Source organism: Hylobates moloch, unplaced genomic scaffold, assembly GCF_009828535.3.
Source record: "Hylobates moloch isolate HMO894 unplaced genomic scaffold, HMol_V3 SCAFFOLD_2, whole genome shotgun sequence".
Lineage (NCBI taxonomy): Eukaryota > Metazoa > Chordata > Mammalia > Primates > Hylobatidae > Hylobates > Hylobates moloch.
The window spans coordinates 148,043,418-148,064,447 of NW_026652277.1; the positions used below are offsets into that span (position 1 = coordinate 148,043,418).

The 21,030-nt window shown below is 36.9% G+C and overlaps 1 protein-coding gene across 3 annotated transcripts in view; it reads left to right on the forward strand.

The window, feature by feature from the left end:
• TMEM200A (transmembrane protein 200A) overlaps positions 1-21,030 on the forward strand; it is an 82,239-nt gene that overhangs the window by 18,494 nt on the left and 42,715 nt on the right. The window contains exons 2-3 of one of the 3 annotated variants that reach the window (XR_009212499.1): positions 1,116-1,179; positions 4,257-4,318. The exons of 1 other annotated variant lie outside the window; for it this stretch is intronic. The gene's annotated coding sequence lies outside the window, so the exon portion shown is untranslated. Of the gene's footprint in view, positions 1-1,115; positions 1,180-4,256; positions 4,319-21,030 lie in introns of those variants that run through there. One more of the 3 variants, XM_032158960.2, reaches the window with a different exon arrangement.

Consider the following 21,030-nt stretch of genomic DNA (forward strand, 5'->3'; position numbering starts at 1 on the left):
GTTGCAGTAAGCTGAGATGCCAACAGTGCACTCTAGCCTGAGTGACAAAGTGAGACTGTGTCTAAAAAAAAAAAAAAAGAGAGAAAAGAAGAAATCACTTGTTAAGTACTTTCTCAACGTTGTAAGTTGTTGTTAGTCTTTTATAAGAAATAAGTTTACTGTTTGTGAATGCTTTTTGGTAGTTTATTATAAGCATTTATCATGTTACTGAAATTTTTGTAAGCATGCCTTTGTAAAGCCTGTATAATGTTCTGTTACCTGTATTTTTATTTTTGTTTTATTTATTTATTTAAAGGTTTGCCCAGGCCGGAAAGCAGTAGCATGATCATAGCTCACTGTACCCTCAAACACTTGTGCTCAAGTAATCCTCCTGTCTCAGCCTCCCGAGTAGCTGAGACTACAAGTGTATGCCATCAAACCTGGTGAATTTTTTAATGTTTTGTAGAGATGGGGGTCTTGCTATGTTGCCAAGGCTGGTCTTGAACTCCTGACCTCAAGTGATCCTCCTACCTTGGCCTCCCAAAGTGCTGCAATTATAGGTGTGATCCATCTTGCCTGGCCAGAAAATTGTTGTTTTAATTAATAAAAAAGGAAATGTTAATTCTTGTGACACTTCAAACTTTCCTTTGCAGTTTCCTTGATTCAGAAAGGAATAGCATGTTTCTGATATGTATCATTAGATATTTTGTATTTTCTATCAAGCTTAACCTTTGAAGTGATGATCAAATCACATTATAATGAACTGGTCAATGGGTAGATAACTCTCCTATAAAATTTTCTGACAGGATTTTTTTTTCATTTTCTTTAGAAGTTTGAGGATGTTAGTTTGGGATTATTTTTGCTTTTCTTCTAATATACAAAAATTTACGTTTGGAGTACATTTATTTATTATCTTTTTGCAAATGGATTTATCTCTATCATAGCATCTCATCTGGTAGCAGAAAGAAATACATGACCAGTCATTTCTAATATAATCTTTTGGATATAAATGTGGAAGAAAGTAGTCAGAAAAAAGTAGAAAGAGGATTTGATTTGTTGACATTATGCTTCATGCATGTAAATTTGCGACATTGTCAGTTATGGAGCTCACATGATAAAAATTCTTAATTTCTTAGCACACAGAGCCACTGAAAAGGACTGAAGAGAGCCAGGGCTTTCCTGGGACATCTGGCTCTGGAGGTGAGCGACAGCAGGGAATGACGTCAGGGACCTGGGAGACTGATCACCTGGATGGTGACTTTTTATGATGATTTTTTGTAATGAGTTTATTCTTCCAGTGAGCTAACAGAGTTTATTAGTGGGACTTTGTCAGGCAGTTCTTTCCTTAGCTTGGTTAAATAAACCAGATGTCTTATTTGGACATTTCAAAGTTCCTTGCAGTAAGCATTTTTAAATTGAGATAGAGATAGGTCTCTGCTCTGGTGAAACACTCACTGTAAAAATAATTGTATAGGTCATTTTATAGAGTAGGCTGTTTTAGCAAGACGGCTCCTCATTCCTCTCATTCTTTCCTCTCCACACAAATCTCCAAGAGAAAAGGCCCTTAATTAGAAGCTCATTGACTACAGAAAAAAATAATTTTCTTTGCTCTTCTGTAATTTCAAAATTACATTTGTTCTGCTTGGAAGAAAAGGAGGTTTATAACCTTGTAACCTGTAATCTTTCATGCTGTTTTTCTTTCTGAAAACCTTCTCTAAGAGCCTGAGCATTAACCATTTCATGATGCTATGTAATCTCACATTATTTTACATAAACTACAGAAATAATTTGCAGATGAATTTTTAGGGATCACCTTTTGCCTTTTGGCAAAAGGTTCCTTGAAATGCAAAATGAACAGTAGAGAAAATTATCTTTCAGTTGAAGAAGAAAATCCCATGTTTCTGAAATAATGTTGATATCCTGAAGAAAACTGTTTTGTATATTTGTAAGGAGACTCTTAAACTTCAATTATCTAGAATTTTTCTCTATATTTCACTTGTGTGTACGTATCTAGGTGTGTAACTTGGTTTATAAAACAACTAACATTCAGTTTTGGGAGAAAATAATCTATTGTATTGAGAGAGCTTTTTCATTTTCATTCTCTGAGTAATCCCAGCCCTTCTAAGATACCTCTAAGATAAGTGATCTCCAATACAGTAAATCCTGGAGCTTGAACAGGGACCAATCTCATTCACTGAAGCTCAGAGTAAGGGTCGGGGTATGTGAGAGTGTTTTCTGTGTGCAGCACTTGAGTGTTTCAAAGTCTTCTTTGCTAAAAGGGGTAGCCACTGAGTTTGCTTAGAAAGGGGCTGAAAATTGCTGTGGACCAAAATTCTGCTTGTCAGAGCCAACTGTGATTACTCTAAAGATGCACCTTTTATAAGCTACTCTTAGAGTCACTAAAGGAAACTATGTTATTGTCAGCCAAAGACTGGCACCTGGGAATTGAAATTGATGATCTTTTTAGACAGAATCTAGGGAAGAGATTAGGAAAGTTTACCCTCTTCATCTTAGATGTCTGCTTTTTCCTTCCACATGGATGCAAAATTGTTCCAATCCTTACCTCTTTCAAACATCAACTTCTAGTGCAGAAAGGAAACCATAGATCTTTAAAAGATACTCTAGGTGATTAGCATTAAGATTTTGTTTTCACCAAAAAATTCTGACAAACAAACCAAAAAACCCCCAAGAAATTGTAAGAATGTCGTTTCAACAGATAGGAACTTGGAGCATTTTCAAATAAAACAAATTTGCCTTGCATTAACTTACTGTTACTTTAAAACTGTGCTCAAAGGCATATTCCTTTTTCTTCGCCAGCATCATTTGGAAGCCAGATCTTTTTATAAGGCACTCCTGCAGTACTCCCAGGCACTCTTTCATGGAGAACCTATTTCTTTTTTTTTTTTTTTTTTTTTTTTTTTTTTTTTTGGCGACAGAGTGAGACTCCGTCGCCCAGGCTGGAGTGCAGTGGCGCAATCTCGACTCACTGCAAGCTCCGCCTCCCGGGTTCACGCCATTCTCCTGCCTCAGCCTCTCCGAGTAGCTGGGAATACAGGCGCCCGCCACCACGCCCGGCTAATTTTTTTGTATTTTTAGTAGAGACAGGGTTTCACCGTGGTCTTGATCTCCTGACCTCGTGATCTGCCCGCCTCAGCCTCCCAAAGTGCTGGGATTACAAGCGTGAGCCACCGCGCCCGGCCGGAGAACCTATTTCTAAACCTGAAACCATCCAGTTGTGGTGGAGGCAGTCACACAGTTCACTCATCAGTAATCCTTTAATGCTGTTGAAGTGAGTGGGCAGAAGAGGGCCTTTAATTATCAATGCTAAGAGGACTTGATCTTTAAGATTCTTTCTAATTGTACCATTTTGTGACAATATGTGTTTCTTATATGAAGGTGGTAGTGCAAGACACTGAGATGCCTAAAAGGAAAGGATGTTTTTTACCTGTGTTTATAGTAAAAATAATATAACAGCATTAAAGTCTATTGCAAAATCTCCCATAATTTCTTTGTAGCAGGATGGATATTTTTATTTGGATAGAGTTGTTTTTTGTTTGTTTGTTTTTTGACGGACTCTCGCTCTGTCACCCAGGCTGGAGTGCAATGGCGTGATCTCGGCTCACTGCAACATCTGCCTCCCGGGTTCAAGTGATTCTCCCACCTCAGCCTCCTGAGTAGCTGGGATTACAGGCACCCTCCATCATGCCTGGCTAATTTTTGAATTTTTAGTTGAGATGGGGTTTCACCATGTTGGCCAGGCTGGTCTCGAACTCCTGATCTTAGGTGATCTGCCTGCCTCGGCCTCCCAAAGTGCTGGGATTACAGGCATGAGTCACCACACCCAGACTGGATAGAGTTCTTAAAAGGGTAAACAACCGTTTTCTTTTCTGTTTGAATGCAATCATGTGGGCTTGGCCACATGGCTTCTTAAGTCTTGTTTGCATTTGCTGAAGCCAACAGAACTCAAATATGTTAAGGGAATTCTAGATTGAAATTGTGACTTAGTTTCCATACTCTTAATTATGTTTCCCCAAAACAGTTATGCATGAGGCTCTTTGGCAACTAGACTTGAGAATATTTAGGTTTAAAATTTCTTACTAGAGTGGTTTAGAGCCCTATCCAACTTCTGTTGTCTTTTCTCTTAAAAAGCTTTTAAAATCCTGTTTGCCTTTTTCAAGGTAGGAAAGAATACAAAAGTGTAAGGGTAGGTATTCCTAAGTCTTACAGAATTGATTTACAGTTAGTTTCTGATTCTCAAAATAATTTTCCTTTCACAGGTGGAAGTTTTCCTGATGGGAGTTGAAGGTAGCATGGCAAGTGCCACTCAGGAAAGGGGAGAATAACAGTTTAAAACTTAGTAAGTTTATTATGCTCTGTACTAGTGGAGATCCCTTGGAGATTCCTGTGTCGGTTTTAGAAATTAATCAAAAAGAAGGAAGTGAAGGAGTTGAAGTTCTAGGTAAGCAATAAGGCTTGATTAAGAAGTTGGAAAATGTGAAAGGAACTAGGATTATTCTGGAGAAGAGAAGGCTTATAATAATGGCTTTCAGATGCTGTAGGACTCAGATATCTACTTTCCTAGTTAATAACCAGTTAAAAAGAAAATAAACTACAACATTAGGATATTAGCTATGGAGATATTTCCCAAAGTGATAACCCCCTGGAATGTTATATCTGCCCTCAATAAGGAACATGAGGCATAGCCTCAGGGTGTGACAATTCATTGCTTAGATAAGTTCTATTTCTGTAGATGTTAAATGTGGATTCTTGCTTGTACATGTTTTCATTCATGCATAGTATTTCACAATCTAAATTCATATATCCTTATTTTTTTCTATTTCTAATAAGATGATTGGTTCTTTTGCTGAGTGGCATAAGTAGATACTCATATTTCTCAATCTTGTCATCAGAAATGATGGCTATTCATTTTTATATTTGTAAATATATAGTTGATATTTATAGTAAATAGTGCATTACTCAATTGTAAATACTAAAATTGGCAAGAATGAAAAAAATAAAACATTAGAATATCCTTACAGAAAGTATCATTCCCCCAGTTTGTGGGAATTGCATCAACCACTGCAGATGAGTGTGTTTATAAAATCACCTAACTCATGACATTTGGCACATCAGCAAGTAGCAATAATTTTAACACCAATTAGTATATTTAAGAGAAATTATTTACAAAACCCAAATCATGTTTTGAACAATGATTTCTTGAATACGTATGAGATAAAATGAATTTTATAGAAAATATAAAATTAATATAATATGAAAGTAGCACTATGGTCTAGCTCCATTATCTTTAGATAAGTCAAAGACATTGTCTTTGACTCTCAAGAAAGTAGAACTGTAAAATACAGTTTTAGATTCGAGCTATAGATTGTTAGATTTGGATAGACTAGAAGGTCTTGTAATGTAGTCCCCTGATTTTACAGATGAGCAAATGAAGATTTAGTACTGATAAAAATACTAAATGTTTTTGGTGAAATGACCACGGCTTTTTACCCAGTCACACAACAAGATATAATTGGAAGCAGAAGCAGTTATGGGCTCTCCTGATTTCCAGCCCTGGGCACTCCCTCCTGTAGTGCACTGACCAGAGGGTCAAGTGTAGATTTTGAAACGGGCAGTCTCTTTTGACACTGTGTCGCTTCTTCCTTCAACTCACAACTCTATATCCTATGTAAAGAACAATTTGAGAGAAAAAAGAGGTTATAAGCTTGAAAGTGATAAAGTTAATATGCATTCTAGGACCCTCTACCAAAATATTTTGAATAGGAGGAAAGCAATAATATAGCTTGTTGGAATTTTGAGAAATCATTAATTTTAGATACATAATATCACAGGCCAGATTTTAACACCAGCAGTGCGTTCAGAGAGATCCACAGAACTTCAGATTTTCTCAGAAATTTCAAAACTACTCAGTAAAATTTCCAGGCCAGTTTTGCTAACTAAGGGACTCAGTTTGAGATTCCCTGGGTTCATTTTATTACATGGGCTTCCATTGTTAAAGTTCCAGGATCCCCATCCAGTTCTTTGTTAATATGTTTTACTTTATGAGAACAATTAGCAATGTAAAAATTGCTCATATTGATACCTAAGAGTTACTAATAAAATTTATTTTGCTTACAGGTTCATTAGGCACTTGTCGAGAATGGCCAGAAACGTGTTTTGGTTTCTTAGATGTTCTGTTTAACCACGAATTGCTGTAAATGCTTATCAGTTTTCAAAAAAAGTATAAAAAATGAAATGCCCAACAACCCCCAAATTATTTTTGAATATAATTTAACTGTTTTTTCATTTACTAAATCTCAGGATCTGATAGATATGATTATAAGTCATACAGTTTTGTTTAATTAATCTCCGTGGTTTGAATGTTGGAGAAATAAGATCTCATTATACCTCTGTGTCATTTATTATAGTTTTAACCAAGAAGCATTCTGAAGTTGTAAAACCATAGCTGTAGAGCAAATTCAAATGTGTTGTGTTTTGGTGAAATGACCACGGCTTTTTACTATATCATCTGAATGTAACACACGTTGTGTATCAGAGCAGCCCTCTGTGGGCTACAGTATGTCATTTAATCTCAGCTCTTTCTGACTTTACAGAGTGAAACTAGTGCTGCCTACTTGATAGGACTGCTAAGGATTAAATGATAAAGTATGTTAAAAAGCTTGACAAACCTTAGTATTCTTTATACCCGTAAAGATACAAATCCTGTCTTTTTCATGAATATTTCTCCTCCATAGCATAGAGGGGAATGGGTTGCATATAATAGTATTTCTTAATACTGATAATGGAGTGAGACTATGAAAAGCAAATACTGCATAGCAAGGAGGAGATATCTGCTAGAATCAGATATTGACATATTAGCTTGGCAAATTGCTCCTTCTAAAGTCAGCTTCCATGTTGGTGAGGCTGCTTTGAATCTCCCAGGCACCTTTGAGCTTTTGTTCACTGCTCTGCTCTCTGTCAGCTCACCTTCATCACAATAGGGTTTCTCAACCTCTACACTATTGACAGTTTGGACTGAATAACTTTATGCATTGTAGGGTGTTTAGCTCCATCTGTAACCGCTACTTACTATGTGCTAGTAGTGCTCTACCCCAAGTTGTAGCAAAAAAATGTCTCCAGACATTGCCTAGTGTCCTCTGCGGGACAAAAATGCCTCAGAATGAGAACCACTACATACATACAGCAGTCACTGCTTTGTGATGTAAATATCAGTTTACCTGTGCCCCTTCTTACCAGACTGCCAGCCCCTAGAGGGTAGTGCAATGTCTTTCTCTGGTGCCACAGCTCGGACACCCATAGAAGTGCAATAAATGTGGAAAGAGAAAAAGGTTTAAGAAATACTTAAAGAAGTTATCAGTTATAATACCTATGTTGATTCATTATATGCAGTGGATTTTTATTTTCTTCTGGACCAAAAGGACAGGGACTCACCATAACCTCAGATTTCTTTCCTGAAACCATTAATACCATCACCTTCTCAGATCTTTCTCTTGCCCATGCCCCATCATTGATATAATTAGACAATGTGTTTACACAAAGAAGAGGGTAATCTGGGATAGGATACCTGAGCTGTTAGGCTCTAAGGACCAGGCAGAAATTAAAGGCATCTTTCTCTCTCTCTCCCCCTCTCTCTTAAACTCTGTAGCAATTCCCATACCCAGGCTCCAACAAATAACCTGAAGATACCCAAATATGTTATCTCTAGCTTAGAACCTACCTGTTAGCTCATAGTATTACTAGAGGTCTCCTCTTGTATATTTCACAAGGTCCAGAAACAGAGACCCAGTATGCATAAAACTAAACTCACCATCTTATTTCACTTCTTTTAAACCTCCTTCAAGATTCCTTTTTTTTTTTGAGACGGTGTCTCGCTCTGTTGCCCAGGCTAGAGTGCAGTGGCATGATCTCGGCTCACTGCAAGCTCCACCTCCTAGGTTCACGCCATTCTCCTGCCTCAGCCTCCCGAGTAGCTGGGATTACAGGCGCCTGCCACCATACCCGGCTAATGTTTTGTATTTTTTAGTAGAGACAAGGTTTCACCACGTTAGCCAGGATGGGCTCAATATCCTGACCTCGTGATCCTCCTGCCTTGGCCTCCCAAAGTGCTGGGATTACAGGCGTGAGCCACCGCCCCCGGCCAAGATTCTTTATCCCAGGGAATGCTGTAGGGGTTCTGGAGTGAGAATCTTGCTTTGCTATTTGATAACCCAGTGACCTTGTACAGATTACCTACCCTGTATCTCATTTTCCTTATCTGTCAAATTGATACTGATCTTCCAGTGTTATTGTGAAGATCAAATTAGGTGATGCATGTAAATTACTTAATGAGGTAATGCAGATAAATCACCTAGAAAACAATGTATAGCCTGTTTAATAAAAGTAGATGTTATTATTATCTCAAAACAAGCTTTAACCAAATACTCGAGAGCCATCTCTTACTTTTGCCCTCACTATTTCCCTGTTCCCACCCATCAAGTTTCTACATTTGCTTTATCATGCCTCCCACTTCAGTGCAGTATGCACAGTTCATTCTTACCCATTTCATTTCCAGTACAATAGCTTCAGTGCAGGCCTTGATCCTTTTTTACCCAAAGCATTACAGCAGTAGCCTCTTAACAAGCCTTTCCACCTCCAGTTTCACTGTCAGCCTATCTGTCCATTTTCTTGATGCCTGGACAGAGATGTATTTTTTAGTGTCTCCCATCGCCTAGTAACTCAAATCCCAACATGCTTCTATGCCTTTGTGTTAGCTGTTCCCTCCTCTTTTTCTTCTCTTGTCTTTGTTGAGCTAACATGTACTCATTTTTAAGATACAGCTCAAGCATTTCTTCATCTTACAAGCAACACCTAACCACCCTTCCCTGAGATCACTGCTATACTTTGTGCCTGTCTTCTTACCACAATAACACTTTGTGCACATGTACTTTCTAGCACTTACCATGCATAACTTGTGTTTCTTGATTTATTCCCCCCACTAAATTGTGAGTTTTCGACATCTCATTCATTTCGATTCCTCAGTTATTTTGGTTTTTATAGTGAGTAGCACATTTCTTGACATGTAGTAGGTGTTTAATAACTATTTGTAGTTGAATACAGCTAGGATTCCATAAGATTGAATCAGACAGTATAGACTTACAAAATCATACGAGCAAAATTGTTTAAGAATTCATTGATGGAATTAATCAGCCAAATTATGAATGAAGAAACCATGCAGGCATCTCTGTTGGATAGAAGCGAGAGATCAGTAGATACCCAAAAAGAAGCTAAAAGCTGGGATCTTTTCAGAGGTCCTAGCTGAGTAAGTTAATTGGCAGTAGGTAGTAGAGAGAGGAAGACCAAGGAATCTGGGTATTAAGTCATGCTGTCTTCTTTAATTGTCCCTAATTTTAAGGAATTTCATCTTGTAAGGGAGAAATACTAGAAGAGAAAAAAAATTAATTCTGACAATAGAGTGCTATTTAAAAATATATACCTAGTGCTATGGCAATAGAAACGAAGTAATTTTTCAACAAACATTGTCACATCATTGCCTGTGGGCCAGAAATGACCAGTTAAAATATCAGAGGTGGGTGTGCAATGGGCAGATGTGTTACATCAGTTTTAAGTCCTCCAGTGTCAACACGGCTTCACATGCGAGCCTGAGCAAAGATCATGTTCATGGGGTCCGAATGGGTTGGGATCATGTTGCTTCAGCCGCCAATGGTGATAGTGTTTTGTCATTTTCTATGTAAGCTTAATTTGTAGATTAGTTTGCTGCTAAAAACAATAGTCTCAAGTCCTTTTTTCAAGATTATTCTCCAGGCCCATCATGTAAAACATGGAAATGGTGTACAGTTTTCTCAGCACTATAGAGATGACCAAAACACCATTTAGTAACATCACTAACCATTTTATGCCATGATTTCTTAAAAGAAGAAATCCTGATTCAGGAAACAGTTGCTGCGTTGTCCAAATACATCATCTTTAAAATTATATTTGAAACATCTCTAACCATGGTTTGTTTATTGGAATCTCATCCCACCCTTTGAGTAAGGAGTTTTCTTCCTGTCTTGATCCTACAGATTGAATATCACATATGCCTCTTTGATTGAAATAATGAATAATTTTCTGTTCCCATTATTTTACACTGCTTTGCTGTTGAGTTGAAATAGCAAAGAATCACATCCCTAGTTGTATTTAGTGATTCAATAAACTTTGTTATGGTTTGAAGTCAATATTTGTCCATTTCTCCAAACCTTATACCAACATCAGAATATTTGGATCTTGATTGTTCTGTATTGAGGGAGCCAACATCCTTCTCCTGAACCCAGCCTAGAGTCTGTAAGCCTGAGACTGCTTAAAGAGAAATGCTGAACTGCTATGCAAAAAAGAACCTTTATCAAGGCTTGATGTGATTTTTGCTGTTTCACAACTGTCATATTGAAATTCCCTTCCGCACCCACAGAAGGGAATACTTACCTCTGCCAGCAGGTTTCTGTTGGGAGCTGGAATGCATCCCTGTAAATACTCAGAGTGGCAGGGGTGGCAGAGCTTGTTCTCTCCCCATGCTGCTTCTGCTTTTGGCAGAGGCTCGAATATTGGCAGGGGCACCCGCCTCTGCACAGTCTGCTCTGGGGAGGTGGGGGATTCCTCTTACTTCCAATTACCAGTTTCTTTATATGTGGGAGGACATTTTTTGGCAAAGATTATCCTCTTCTCTTCATGTCTGGCTGACAGAACCCTTGCTAATTTATTTTTTGGCATCCCTTATGCATTTGTTAAGATGTCAAAAGGTACATACAAAGCACTGAATTGAAGACTGCGTTTACATTCTGGAGCTTCCAGTAGGCATGCATGAGATGTTAGAAGCTATCTCTCTGGAATAGAAGGTATGGTGCAGGGTAAACAGGGGATAGTGGGCATGGTTTACTTGCCTTCTTGCAAAAGTCTTAAGGCCCTTTAGTGAACAGTGAATCACAGAATCCTAAACTTGTATGAGGTAAGGATATGAAAGTTCGTGTGATCTATTTCCTATTTCTCCTGGAAATTGAGGCCAGGAACAGTTACATGGCTTGCTCAAGTCCAGCCAGCTGACCAATCAGGAGCCTCCTGATAGAGCCTCCATCGGTATCCTAGTCTTCTTTCTTTGTCCTGTGTAATTTTCACTGCATTGCAATGTTTTGAAAGTAGTAGACACTCAGGAAATATGTATTAGGTCTACTCAATACCTATCTTCATAGCTCCTTCCTGCATATAGGATGGGAAAATTTCCACTCTCCCTTTCCCTCAGAAACACGCACACAGAAGATTGTGACAAGCTATCCAGCCATACTGGTTGGATTGCTTATAATTCTTCTAGCTAGATTGAGTTGCCTAGAAAAGAGGTCATTTCAGTAGATTTTCCCTTTCCCAAGTGGGATGGAACCCTTAGTTGAAGAGCCCGTGTCAAAATCAATCTGTAATTTTGGAGGCTGTGGAAAAGCAGCTCCAATCGCCTGCCCTGGACAGTCTGTTCTATTAAACTTTCTGAAACATTAATAGCAGTTTTGTGAAGGCATGCTAAGAAAGAACAGATCTCAAAAATGGTCTCTTCAGAGGGAATGATTATTCTAAACAACTAATTTGAGGGAAAGTAGCCCTGAAAATGTTTCGGGTATGGTTGAGAATCTTAAGTAGTCAGCTAAGTAATTTTTTTAAAAAGCTTTCATTAAACCTGATATTAGGAAGTGATTTAAACAAATAAATTGTTAAAGAATGAAATTTCTGTTCATAACAATTGCTTTTAGATCACAGGTCAGATGGAGAAGGTTTTGTTTGTTAATGATGACAGAACAGGATCATCCCACACACTTTCTTGAGGGGATTGCGTTATGTATCCAAGAAGGTAATTCAAGGTGGATCAAAGTCGTTGAATTTAAAGCAAGTGTTACACTTAACGGCAGTTTAAAATACTGAGGTAATAGTACTGTGGTCATGTAAGACAATCATTTTGTGATGGCAGTTCTAAAGAGGGCTTGGCTATCCAGTTTGTCATAGTGCCTTTAGTGGCTAAAACTTAACATTTAAACAGCTCCATCTTTCTCTCTGGAGTAAATATGAAAATAGTGAAAAGGGATACTTGATGTTGGAATCATTTTCAAAGAAAAGTCTTAGGCATATTTTAGTTATAAACTGTATGCAAAGCCAGTATGGTTTAATTATTTTTTCTTTTTGCCTAAAAATATCAACTAAAGCTTTTACAAATTTCTCTGCTCTCAGATTTTTTATCTATTATGTTAGTATTTCTAATGCTTATGAACATGGGACCAGCAGTTGTTGCCTGTAATGGTTGCTCTGAAAATGCTAGTGATGATAGAGATTTAAAAAAACTTAAGAAAAACCTTCTGCACTAGTTTTTTATTAATGTATTATTGTTTATATTTTTATTGGAGCCTCAAAAAATGACTCAGAACTTATTTTGGATTCTGACCAGTCTGTTTTTTTTTAAACTAAGAATATTTTCAATTGGTGAGATAAAGGTTGTAAAGAATAAAGTATCTCAGGAGGAAAGGAGGGAATTTGTTCTTCTTGTCGTTAGCTTGGTTTTAGGAAGATAATACTTTTCTTTTTAAAAAATCAGATAATTTGGAAAAAATATAAAGAAGTAAATAAAAGTTGGCAGTAATCTATCCATATTTTGAGCACAACCTTTAAAAAATATCAAAACCATATACATTATATATACACACATACTGTATATATATATGCACACATTTATACTTAGTATATTTTTAAAAAGTGAAATCACTCATACTTTTTAATATGCTAAGGTTTTATATTTAATAGTGAAATATTTCAGGTATACAAAAATATACAGAGGATAGAAGGCACCTACCCATCATCCAGGTGAAATTTAACATTTTGTCATTTAAAAAATACTGTAAAAATACTTTTTAAGAAATAAAATGAGGGTACAGAAGGTACTATTGGAGGCTTCTTCCCCCGGCATTGCATGTTTCACCCTCCTCAGAACCAGTAGGACCTTGTGCAGCCTTCACCTCTGCTTCATACTTTTACTTTCTATGTTTGTACTTACAATTATTTATAGCATTGTCTTATGTATTTTTAAGTTTACATAAATGATTTCCTAGTTCACATGCTCTTTGCACATTTTGTCATTAAATATATTTTTTGAATTTAATCAGATTAATACTTGTAGCTCTAGCTGATTATTTAAACTGCTGTGTAGATTACATGGTTATATCATCCATCCCTTATTGATGGGCAACTATTAATAATTCATTTTCAGTTTTTCCTTATTACAAACAATATTGCAGAGGACCTCATGTCTCCTTACACATGTAAAATGTCCTAAGATTTATATTTTCAAGTAAAATCATAGATTAAGGGCAGCTTTAAACTTAACTAATAATTGCAAATATGTAATTTAAAGTGATTGTACCAATTTCTATCCCCATTAACAAGGATCAGTTTTTTTTGTAACTTAGTCCATTTTTGCTTTCTATATTTTAAATTCATGTTGTTGGATAAACATAGATTTAAGATTACTTTATTTTAATGGCAAATTGTTCCTTTTGCTATGATGTAAAAGTCCTTTTCATCCTTAATAATGTTTTTCCCCCTCTTTTGAGTATATTTTGTATGTTAATGTTGTTACACAAGCTTTCTTCTGGCTCGTATTTGCCTTTTTCCATTTTACTTTGTGTCATTTATGTTTTAAATTTGTGGTTTTTTTGAAATCCAATCTGAAAATTTCTGGCTTTTATCTGGTAAATTTAATATGTGTGGTTTTATTATGATTACTGAGGCATTTGGATTTATTTCCACCATCCTATTTTGTTTGTCTTTTCACCAGGCTTTTTATATGTTTATTTATTGCACTGATTACCGTTTCATAGGTTTTCATTTTTTTCCTTCTGTTGCTTTGGAAAGTATACATTTTTATAATAATCATATCCTTTGCAATAATAATTATTTAATAATTATATAAAAATATTGTAATATTTTTATTTTAGTGGGTATCTCTAGATTTTTACATGAATTATTTTTCTTTATAAACATTTCTTTTTTTCTCTCTCAACTTCTATTTTAGGTTCAGGGGGTACATTTGTAGGTTTGTTACATGGGCAAATTCCATGTCGCTAAGGTTTGGTGTACAAATGATCCTATCACCCAGGTAGTGACATAGTACCTGATAGGTAGTTTTCCAACCCATGTTTCCCTCCCACCCTTCTCCCTCCAGTAGTCCCCAGTGCCTGTTGTTCCCATATTTGTGTCCATGTGTATTCAATGTTTAGCTCCTGCTTAGAAATAGGAACATGCGGTTGGTTTTCGATTCCTGTGTAGTTCTCTCAGGATGATGGCCTCCAGCTGCATTCATGTTATTGCAAAGGACATTATTTAATTTTTGTATGGCTGCGTAGTATTCCATGGTGCATATGTACCACATTTTCTTTATCCAGTCTACCATTGATGGGCAACTAGGTTGATTCCACGTCTTTGCTATTGTGAATAGTGCTGTAATGAACATACCAGTGCATGTGGTTTTTTTTGATACAATGATTTCTTTTCCTTTGGGTATACACTCAGTAGGGTATACTCAGTATACTCAGATTGCTGGGTTGAATGGTAGTTCTAAGTTATTTGAGGAATCTCCATGCTGCTTTCCACAGTGGCTGAACTAATTTACACTATCACAAGTAGTGTATAAGTGTTCCCTTTTTTCCACAACCTCACCAACATCTGTTGTTTTAAGGCTTTTTAGTAATGGCCATTCTGACTGGTGTGAGATGGTATCTCATTGTGGTTTTGATTTGAATTTTTCTAATGATTAGTGATGATGAGCATTTTTTCATGTATGTATTTGTTGACTTCATGTATGTCTTCTTTTGAGAACTGTCACCATCTAATGATATTATAATATTTTTATAGTAAATTCTATAGTATTGCTATTTAGTGATTAGTTTACCATTTGCTTAGTTCTCAATTGCCTCTCATGTCTCATTTTTTTCATTGTTCGATTTCCTTCTACTAAAGTATATCCTTTAGTAGTTATTTCATAGTAGTTACTTCATTGAAGATCCATGAGTGAAAACACAATCTTAGTTTGTCTGAAAATATATTTATTTTTTTCTCCAACTTCAGTGACAGTTTAGCTGGTTGTGCAGGTATTGTTAATGGTTCCTTTTCCTCAACACCCTGAAGTTTCCACTCCCTTTAACTTCTGACTCTACAATTTCTTATAGAAAGTCTATACCTACTCACATTATTGTTCCTTTGTATTTAACCTTTTTTTGATTGTTTTCAAGATTTTCTCTTTTTCTTGTGTAATGTTTTACTTCATTGTAAGTAAGTATGCATTTAAAAAAATTCTTCAGAACTTAGTATATTTCTTCAACCTGCTAATTCATGTTTTCCATCAGCTGTGGAAGTTTTCAACCACTATGTCTTTGAATTGCCTCTTTCCCATCCTTTCAATTGATTCCTTCAGGAATTCTTAATAGACCAATTTGGACTTTCTGATTTTAGCTACTATGTTTTCTAATTCTTTATTCATGGCATTTTCCTCAGAAGCATCTTTGTACACCACTTTTATCCCTAGCAGTGACTGATCTTTAGCTCAATCCAGCCATTGAGCTTTTAATTTATTATTATATTTTTCATTTGACAAATTCTGTTTAAAAACACCATTTCTTTTTTCATAGTATACTGTTTTCTACTTGTGTTTTCTATTTTTATTTCTTTTATTTTATTTCTTCCCTGTTTATATTCAAATTTATTTGTTATTATTATTATTTATTTTTCCATAAGTTATTGGGGTACAGGTGGTATTTGGTTACATAAGTAAGTTCTTTAGTGGTGATCTGTGAGATTTTGGTGCACCCACCATACAAGCAATATACACTGCACCATTTCTGTAGTCTTTTTTTTTAATTTTTATTATTATTATACTTTAAGTTTTAGGATACATGTGCACAACGTGCAGGTTTGTTACATATGTGTACATGTGCCGTGTTGGTGTGCTGCACCCATTAACTTGTCATTTAGCATTAGGTATTATCTCCTAATGCTATCCCTCTCCCCCTCCCCCCACCCCACAACAGGCCCCAGTGTGTGATGTTCCCCTTCCTGTGTCCATGTGTTCTCATTGTTCAGTTCCCACCTATGAGTGAGAACATGTGGTGTTTGGTTTTTTGTCCTTGCAGTAGTTTGCTGAGAATGATGGTTTCCAGCTTCATCCATGTCCCTACACATGAACTCATCATTTTTTATGGCTGCATAGTATTCCATGGTGTATATGTGCCACATTTTCTTGTTTTTTGTCTTTTTTTTTTATTATTATACTTTAGGTTTTAGGGTACATGTGCACAATGTGCAGGTTTGTTACATGTATATCCATGTGCCGTGTTGGTTTGCTGCACCCATTAACTCGTCATTTAGCATTAGGTATATCTCCTAATGCTGTCCCTCCCCCCTCCCCACACCCTACAACAGTCCCCGGAGTGTGATGTTCCCCTTCCTGTGTCCATGAGTTCTCATTGTTCAGTTCCCACCTATGAGTGAGAACATGCAGTGTTTGGTTTTTTGTCCTTGCAATAGTTTACTGAGAATGATGTTTTCCAGTTTCATCCATGTCCCTACAAAGGACACGAACTCATCATTTTTTATGGCTGCATAGTATTCCATGGTGTATATGTGCCACATTTTCTTAATCCAGTCTATCGTTGTTGGACATTTGGGTTGGTTGCAACTCTTTGCTGTTGTGAATAGTGCCGCAACAAACATACGTGTGCATGTGTCTTTATAGCAGCATGATTTATAGTCCTTTGGGTATATACCCAGTAATGGGATGGCTGGGTCAAATGGTATTTCTAGTTCTAGATCCCTGAGGAATCGCCACACTGACTTCCACAATGGTTGAACTAGTTTACAGTCCCACCAACAGTGTAAAAGTGTTCCTATTTCTCCACATCCTCTCCAGCACCTGTTGTTTCCTGACTTTTGAATGATGGGCATTCTAACTGGTGTGAGATGGTATCTCATTGTGGTTTTAATTTGCATTTCTCTGATGGCCAGTGATGATGAGCATTTTTGCATGTGTTTTTTGGCTGCATAAATGTCTTCTTTTGAGAAGTGTCTGTTCATGTCCTTTGCCCACTTTTTGATGGGGTTGTTTGTTTTTTTCTTGTAAATTTGTTTGAGTTCATTGTAGATTCTTGATAGTAGCCCTTTGTCAGATGAATAGGTTGCAAAAATTTTCTCCCATTCTGTAGGTTGCCTGTTCACTCTGATGGTAGTTTCTTTTGCTGTGCAGAAGCTCTTTAGTTTAATTAGATCCCATTTGTCAATTTTAACTTTTGTTGCCATTGCTTTTGGTGTTTTAGATATGAAGTCCTTGCCCATGCCTGTGTCCTGAATGGTATTGCCTAGGTTTTCTTCTAGGGTTTTTATGGTTTTAGGTCTAACATGTAAGTCTTTAATCCATCTTGAATTAATTTTTGTGTAAGATGTAAGGAAGGGATCCAGTTTCAGCTTTCTACATATGGCTAGCCAGTTTTCCCAGCACCATTTATTAAATAGGGAATCCTTTCCCCATTGCTTGTTTTTGTCAGGTTTGTCAAAGATCGGATGGTTGTAGATAGGTGGCATTATTTCTGAGGGCTCTGTTCTTTTCCATTGGTCTATATCTCTGTTTTGGTACCAGTACCGTGCTGTTTCGGTTACTGTAGCCTTGTAGTATAGTTTGAAGTCGGGTAGCGTGATGCCTCCAGCTTTATTCTTTTGGCTTAGGATTGACTTGGCAATGCGGGCTCTTTTTTGGTTCCATATGAACTTTAAAGTAGTTTTTTCCAATTCTATGAAGAAAGTCATTGGTAGCTTAATGGGGATGGCATTGAATCTATAAATTACCTTGGGCAGTATGGCCATTTTCACAATGTTGATTCTTCCAACCCATGAGCATGGAATGTTCTTCCATTTTTTGTATCCTCTTTTATTTCATTGAGCAGTGGTTTGTAGTTCTCCTTGAAGAGTTCCTTCACATCCCTTGTAAGTTGGATTCCTAGGTATTTTATTCTCTTTGAAGCAGTTGTGAATGGGAGTTCACTCATGAGTTGGCTGTCTGTCTGTTATTGGTGTATAAGAATGCTTGTGAGTTTTGCACATTGATTTTGTATCCTGAGACTTTGCTGAAGTTGCTTATCAGCTTAAGGAGATCTCAGGGTGAGACAATGGGGTTTTCTAGATATACAATCATGTCATCTGCAAACAGGGACATGATTGACTTCCTCTTTTCCTAATTGAATGCCCTTTATTTCCTTCTCCTGCCTAATTGCCTTGGCCAGAACTTCCAACACTGTGTTGAATAGGAGTGGTGAGAGATTGCATCCCTGTCTTGTGCCAGTTTTCAAAGGGAATGCTTCCAGTTTTTGCCCATTCAGTAGGATATTGGCTGTGGTTTGTCATAGATAGCTCTTATTATTTTGAGATATGTCTCATCAGTACCTAATTTATTGAGAGTTTTTATCATGAAGGGTTGTTGAATTTTGTCAAAGGCCTTTTCTGCATCTATTGAGATAATCATGTGGTTTTTGTTGTTGGTTCTGTTTATATGCTGGATTATGTTTATTGATTTGCATATGTTGAACCAGCCTTGCATCCCAGGGATGAAGCCCACTTGATCATGGTGGATAAGCTTTTTGATGTGTTGCTGGATTCAGTTTGCCAGTATTTTATTGAGGATTTTTGCATCAATGTTCGTCAAGGATATTGGTCTAAAATTTTCTTTTTTTGTTGTGTCTGTGCCAGGCTTTGGTATCAGGATGATGCTGGCCTCATAAAATGAGTTAGGGAGGATTCCCTCTTTTTCTACTGATTGGAATAGTTTCAGAAGGAATGGTACTAGCTCCTCCTTGTACCTCTGGTAGAATTCGGCTGTGAATCCATCAGGTCCTGGACTCTTTTTGGTTGGTAAGCTATTGATTATTGCCTCAATTTCAGAGCCTGTTATTGGTCTATTCAGAGATTCAACTTCTTCCTGGTTTAGTCTTGGGAGAGTGTATGTGTCGAGGAATTTATCCATTTCTTCTAGATTTTCTAGTTTATTTGCATAGAGGTGTTTGTAGTATTCTCTGATGGTAGTCTGTATTTCTGTGGGATCGGTGCCTTTTACCCCTCTCAGCCCTCCCACTCTTCCCCCTAAGTCCCCAAAGTCCACTGTATCATTCTTATGCCTTTGCATCTTCATAGCTTAGCTTCCACATATCAATGAGAACATACAATGTTTGGTTTTCCATTCCTGAGTTACATCACTTAGAATAATAGTTTCCAGTCTCATCCACGTCATTGCAAATGCTGTTAATGCATTCCTTTTTATGGCTGCATAGTATTCCATCATATATATACATACACACACATATATATGTATATGTACCTGTGTATATGTATACACACACACACATATGTATGTGTACACATACACATTTTCTTTATCGACTCATTGATTGGTGGGCATTTGGGTTGGTTCCACGATTTTGCAGTTGTGAATTGTGCTGCTATAAACATGCATGTGCAAGTATATTTTTCGAGTATTGACTTCTTTTCTTCTGGGTAGATACCCACTAGTGGGATTGCTGGATCAAATGGTAGTTCTACTTTTAGTTCTTGAAGGAATCTCTACACTGCTTTCCACAGTGGCTGTACTAGTTTACATTCCCACCAGCAGTGTAGAAGTGTTCCCTGTTCACCACGTCTACAGCTCTCTTTTTAGTCACTTTCCTGTTTTTTTAATTATCTCCAGTTCTTGGGGTTATGAGTCTTACTGTTTGGGGAATCTCCTGACTCTGTCATAGTGACAGTTTAGCTCCTATGATTTTTTTTTTTTTTAATTGTGAGCTTATCTTTAACTGGCACTATTTTCATATGTAAGCCCTGAGTTATGGTTGTTTCAATAGTCATGTTTATTTCTGCTGGGTTTTGAGGGGTTTCATTAGTGCAAGATTAGTTTTCTTCACTATAATTTTGTGACCTAAGATTTTTGTCCGTCATGGAGAGTTTAACTGGGGTTCTGCCTAGCCACACACTTGGAGCTTTAGGCAAAGATAAGCTTCCTCGTCGTTTCACTGAGCCAGTGACTGAAGTTTTCTTGCCTCATTTCGGCATAATTGACTGTCCGGGGCACAGACTCTATTCTAGGGTTCCAAGTCCAACCCTCTGCCTTGTGTGGCCTTTTCATCACACCACCTGACCCCACACAGTTGTTACAGAAGCAGACAAACAAATAAATAAACAAAATTTAGTCATTAAGTGATGGACTTCACATCTAGGTCTGAAATTTCCATGAGATGCCTTGACATCAGCTGAAATTTTTCATTCTGACTTTGGGTACCTCTTCATTTCTGGAAATAAATGGGGATTGGGGATGTCTTTTTTCTTCATCAGAGCTCAGCTATGCATTAACCTTTTTTGTTTTTATAGTTTATTCAGCAATTCTGTGTATTTCTAGCAAGGAGGTCCATCTTACCTCAGAGTGCCACCTCACTGTATTCAGGTGTCATGTTGTTTAATATCTTGCCTTTTCACTTCTTATATGGAAGGCATCTTTTCACAGCAGTAAATTATTATTTTTATTAGCCTCGTAGTATTCCATTGTTCAGCTGGACCATAAATTATTAGACTAATCCCTATTACAGATAATTTAGATCCCTTCCTTTCTTCCTTCCTCCCTCGCCCCGCTTTCTCTCTTTTCTTTCTTTCTTTCTTTCTTTCTTTCTTTCTTTCTTTCTTTCTTTCTTTCTTTCTTTCTCTCTCTTTCTTTCTTTTCTTTCTCTCTCTCTCTCTCCTTCCTTCCTTCTTTTTCTTGCTTTCTTTCTCTTTCTTTTTTCTTTACCTTTTTATCTTTTCTTTTTTCTTTTTCACTGTATTAAATAGTGCTGCAACCAAGTATCCTTGTACATATATTTTTGTGTACCTGTCAAATAATTTTGTATATTTAATTCCTTCATTGGGTCTATGGTTATACGCATTTTTTTTTTTTTTTTTTTTTTTTTTTTTTTT